Genomic DNA, 6053 nt, shown 5'->3' on the forward strand with positions numbered 1-6053 from the left:
AGACACTCAATTTCTTCCCTGGATATTCAGGCCCTGGAAGGATCATCGACAAGAATATGTTCTTCCTTTGCATTACGACTCCGGGAGGGAGATTGAGCGGAATAACAAACACGGGCCAGCAGCTGTACGCGGCAGTCGACATACCATATGGGTTGAATCCATCGGTTGCTATCGCAATTCTAACATTCCGAGCCTCACTTGCCTCAGTTGGGTGCTTTTGAGCGCAGCGCTTCCATGATTGACCATCCGATGGATGTACCATGGGTCCCCGTTTCTTCTCGTCTTGCAATCTTATCCCGGTCTTATGCCATGTCATACGCTTGGCAGTCTCCTCGAACATGTAAAGCCGCTGGATTCTTTTGATGAATGGGAGATAACGAAGAATCTTTATGGCTACTTTTGTCTGCCTCTTCTGACCATTGCCTACATCTACCTCATGATACCTAGAGTGACCACACTTGGCACAGTACTTGTCATCCGCATAGTCTTTCCAAAACAAAAGGCAAAGTTTTGGACAGACATCATATGTTATATAATCCATTTTCAATGCTTTCAAGATTTTCTTCGTTTCGTACATGGTCTTGGGCAAGCAATGACCTTCAGGCAACATGTTACCTACTGTGCTCAGAGTCTTTTCAAAGGATGCTCGAGTACTCTCAAACATGCACTTGTCGGCTAGCAACTGCGTGATGCCATCAAGTTGAGACATTTTTGCACCCGGGTATAGAGGCCTCCTAGCTGAGGCCATCATATCAATGAAGGCCCTCGCGGTTGGCTCAGGTTCCTCCTCTGGAAGTTCCTCCGGTTGTGGCGGTCCCTCCGGTTCAGGCGGTTCCTCCGGTTCGCACTGTTCGTCCCATGGTAACTCGGCATGTCAGCATCCCGAAGATCATCTAGCAAGTTTAAGATGCCATCGTTCTCATTGCCATCGATCCGCTGCCGCATCACCTCACCTCTATCACGTTCGTGCCGAGAAAAGTCGACCGGCGGGTCGTAGTCACGCATATACCCATTCCACCAAAGGTGTTTAGTCATCTCTAGAATATCCTTAGGATGACGCCTCCTGCAGACATTGCAAGGGCAACGGGGACGAACAATCCCCTTCGAACCACGAGCTAACTCCTTCACTAACAAATCGGTCTTCCATTTCCATTCATCTGTCACTTGAGTCGAACTAACACGGCCACTGTACATCCACTCATTATCAGCCATCCTGCTTTATTGCGTGACAAACAACAAATAGTAGCATGAAATTGAATGCATCATATTTTTATTTTTCTACCGGCGAAAACGCGTGCATCAACCTACATCTCTACTAGGTGGGCTCCTAGCAGCCCGGACCCGTAGTTGGTACGTTCTCCACGTTCTGCTCGGGTGCGAGACAGAATTTCGGCAGCACCTCCCGCTGCTCTCCCGATACACGTCTCGGCAAAAAGCCGAGAGGATGTGCATCCGGAGAGCAACAGGGAGGCGCCGACGAAATCTGTCTCGCACCCGAGCGTAACATGGAAAACGTACCCAACTACGAGTCCGGCGATCGTCCCGTAAATGCCACAAGCGTTACGGTTCAAAATATGCTGACCACTAATGCATATTTATCCGCGTAACGCTTGCGGACGGGAATTGACACCTAGGTTACGCGACTTGACGGAGAAATTAAATCTAATGACATAAAAAATGCGAAGGGGGAGTCGGCAATTCAGCTCACCCTCGGCTGTAGAGGAAGTAGTCGAACAACCGGCGATGTCGACGGCCGTAGAGATGCGCCGCAAGATCCGGGATCGTCAAGCGTGATGCTCACTATGGGACCTAGTTAAAATAATAAAAGTTTGTCAATGACAGATGAATAAACCTAATTGCATTAACATTTATAATTCAATTTTCATTTCAATTTCATTAACATTTCTAATAAAACGCGGGGTGCTCAATATGGATGCATTTCTAATTCAATTTTTTTTTCAATTTCATTAGTATTTCGATTTACAAATACATAAACCTAATTCCTACAACTTTCGATTTACAAAATTCGATTTACAAAAAAAGGAGCAAGGAGGGGCTTACCATGCTGGGAGGAGGAGGGCCGGCCGAGGGCGAGGGGGCCGGCGGGTGAGGGGAGCCGGGGCTGCTGTGGGTGAGGGAGGCGGGGCGGAGGCGGAGGCGGGAGCTCGCGCGGCGGCCGGCAGCGGGTCGGGGCAGGGCAGCGGCGGGAGGTGCGGGGCAGGGCGGAGGCGGAGGCGGGAGGTGCGGGGGCAGGGGCGGCGGCGGGATCCGGCGTGGCGGTGGGCTGCGACGCCAGGGCGGGTAGCGCGGCGGCGGGATCCGCGGCGGCGCGGGTGGCGGCGGGTGGTGGCGACGCGGCGGTCGGGAGGGCGGTGGCGGCGGCGCGGGGGCAGTGGCTTGGGCGCGCGCGGGGCGGTGGCAGGTGAGAGATGCCGCGCGGGCCGTGTCGACCAGGCAGTTATGCCGCGCGGGCTGTGCCGACGGCCAGGTTGTGCCGACGGTCACCGTCGGCACAAGTATTTTTTTTATTTTTTTTTTATTTTTTTTTTATTTTTTTTTTCATTTTTTTACTGCAAATAATAAAATAGATTATCACACATGGCAATATTTTTTAAAGTTTTATATTCCCACCTTTCCCACTAACCCTTTCCGGCTACGTCTCTCCCGCCCACCCATTACCGCTTCATAACTCCCTTTGTCCGAGAAGCCGGGCACACCCGGAGGGGGTAGCATTGGATATAGAACCATCTCAAATCACTTTTTTACATTCCATGTGGACACACACAAATTTTGGGGCCATTCCCTAGGTGCGATGCTCGATTTCTGACGAAACCCTAGTTCTGTTGACCGCGCCGTCTACCCCTTAGATCGCGTCCCATCGGGGTTCCCCCGGTGGGCGTATGCCTGCGTTTGAGCTTGGTTAGGTCATAGGTACATGTGGAAACAAGTACCATCCCCTATGATCCCAAGGTTCTCTCCGGTTCACCTCCGAGGGAGTTCCCCCCTATACACGCAGAATCTGCCTAAGTGTAGGAACCCCATGTCCGAGAAGCCGGGCACACCGGAGGGTAGCATTGGATATAGAACCATCTCAAATCACTTTTGTGCATGCCATGTGGACACACACAACTTTTGGGGCCATTCCCTAGGTCCGATGCTCGATTTCGACGAAACCCTAGTTACGTTGACCGCGCCGTCTACCCCTTTGACTGCATCCCATCGGGGTTCCCCCGGTGGGCGTATGCCTGCGTTTGAGCTTGGTTAGGTCATAGGTACATGTGGAAACAAGTACCATCCCCTATGATCCCAAGGTTCTCTCCGGTTCACCTCCGAGGGAGTTCCCCTATACACGCAGACCGCCTAAGTGTAGGAACCCCATTTCCGAGACGGCGGTCACACCCGGAGGGGGTAGCATTGGATATAGAACCATCTCAAATCACTTTTGTGCATGCCATGTGGACACACACAACTTTTGGGGCCATTCCCTAGGTCCGATGCTCGATTTACGACGAAACCCTAGTCTCCGTTGACCGCGCCGTCTACCCCTTTGATCGCATCCCATCGGGGTTCCCCGGTGGGCGTATGCCTGCGTTTGAGCTTGGTTAGGTCATAGGTACATGTGGAAACAAGTACCATCCCCTATGATCCCAAGGTTCTCTCCGGTTCACCTCAGGGAGTTCCCCCTATACACGCAGAATCCGCCTAAGTGTAGGAACCCCATGTCCGAGAAGCCGGGCACACCCGGAGGGGTAGCATTGGATATAGAACCATCTCAAATCACTTTTGTGCATGCCATGTGGACACACACAACTTTTGGGGCCATTCCCTAGGTGCGATGCTCGATTTACGACGAAACCCTAGTTACGTTGACCGCGCCGTCTACCCCTTTGATCGCGTCCGATCTGGGTTCCCCCGGTGGGCGTATGCCTGCGTTTGAGCTTGGTTAGGTCATAGGTACATGTGGAAACAAGTACCATCCCCTATGATCCCAAGGTTCTCTCCGGTTCACCTGAGGGAGTTCCCCTATACACGCAGAATCCGCCTAAGTGTAGGAACCCCATGTCCGAGAAGCCGGGCACACCCGGAGGGTAGCATTGGATATAGAACCATCTCAAATCACTTTTGTGCATGCCATGTGGACACACACAACTTTTGGGGCCATTCCCTAGGTGCGATGCTCGATTTCGACGAAACCCTAGTTACGGTTGACCGCGCCGTCTACCCCTTTGATCGCGTCCCATCGGGGTTCCCCGGTGGGCGTATGCCTGCGTTTGAGCTTGGTTAGGTCATAGGTACATGTGGAAACAAGTACCATCCCCTATGATCCCAAGGTTCTCTCCGGTTCACCTCCGAGGGAGTTCCCCCTATACACGCAGAATACGCCTAAGTGTAGGAACCCCATGTCCGAGAAGCCGGGCACACCCGGAGGGGGTAGCATTGGATATAGAACCATCTCAAATCACTTTTGTGCATGCCATGTGGACACACACAACTTTTGGGGCCATTCCCTAGGTGCGATGCTCGATTTACGACGAAACCCTAGTTACGTTGACCGCGCCGTCTACCCCTTTGATCGCGTCCCATCGGGGTTCCCCGGTGGGCGTATGCCTGCGTTTGAGCTTGGTTAGGTCATAGGTACATGTGGAAACAAGTACCATACCCTATGATCCCAAGGTTCTCTCCGGTTCACCTCCGAGGGAGTTCCCCCTATACACGCAGAACCGCCTAAGTGTAGGAACCCCATGTCCGAGAAGCCGGGCACACCCGGAGGGGTAGCATTGGATATAGAACCATCTCAAATCACTTTTGTGCATGCCATGTGGACACACACAACTTTTGGGGCCATTCCCTAGGTCCGATGCTCGATTTACGACGAAACCCTAGTTACGTTGACCGCGCCGTCTACCCCTTTGATCGCGTCCCATCGGGGTTCCCCGGTGGGCGTATGCCTGCGTTTGAGCTTGGTTAGGTCATAGGTACATGTGGAAACAAGTACCATCCCCTATGATCCCAAGGTTCTCTCCGGTTCACCTCAGGGAGTTCCCCCTATACACGCAGACCTCCTAAGTGTAGGAACCCCATGTCCGAGAAGCCGGGCACACCCGGAGGGGGTAGCATTGGATATAGAACCATCTCAAATCACTTTTGTGCATGCCATGTGGACACACACAACTTTTGGGGCCATTCCCTAGGTGCGATGCTCGATTTACGACGAAACCCTAGTTACGTTGACCGCGCCGTCTACCCCTTTGATCGCGTCCCATCGGGGTTCCCCGGTGGGCGTATGCCTGCGTTTGAGCTTGGTTAGGTCATAGGTACATGTGGAAACAAGTACCATACCCTATGATCCCAAGGTTCTCTCCGGTTCACCTCCGAGGGAGTTCCCCCTATACACGCAGATCCGCCTAAGTGTAGGAACCCCATGTCCGAGAAGCCGGGCACACCCGGAGGGGGTAGCATTGGATATAGAACCATCTCAAATCACTTTTGTGCATGCCATGTGGACACACACAACTTTTGGGGCCATTCCCTAGGTGCGATGCTCGATTTCTGACGAAACCCTAGTTACGGTTGACCGCGCCGTCTACCCCTTTGATCGCGTCCCATCGGGGTTCCCCGGTGGGCGTATGCCTGCGTTTGAGCTTGGTTAGGTCATAGGTACATGTGGAAACAAGTACCATACCCTATGATCCCAAGGTTCTCTCCGGTTCACCTCAGGGAGTTCCCCCTATACACGCAGAATGCCTAAGTGTAGGAACCCCATGTCCGAGAAGCCGGGCACACCCGGGAGGGGTAGCATTGGATATAGAACCATCTCAAATCACTTTTGTGCATGCCATGTGGACACACACAACTTTTGGGGCCATTCCCTAGGTCCGATGCTCGATTTACGACGAAACCCTAGTTACGTTGACCGCGCCGTCTACCCCTTTGATCGCATCCCATCGGGGTTCCCCGGTGGGCGTATGCCTGCGTTTGAGCTTGGTTAGGTCATAGGTACATGTGGAAACAAGTACCATCCCCTATGATCCCAAGGTTCTCTCCGGTTCACC

The sequence above is a fragment of the Lolium perenne genome, chromosome 2, assembly GCF_019359855.2.
Source record: "Lolium perenne isolate Kyuss_39 chromosome 2, Kyuss_2.0, whole genome shotgun sequence".
NCBI lineage: Eukaryota > Viridiplantae > Streptophyta > Magnoliopsida > Poales > Poaceae > Lolium > Lolium perenne.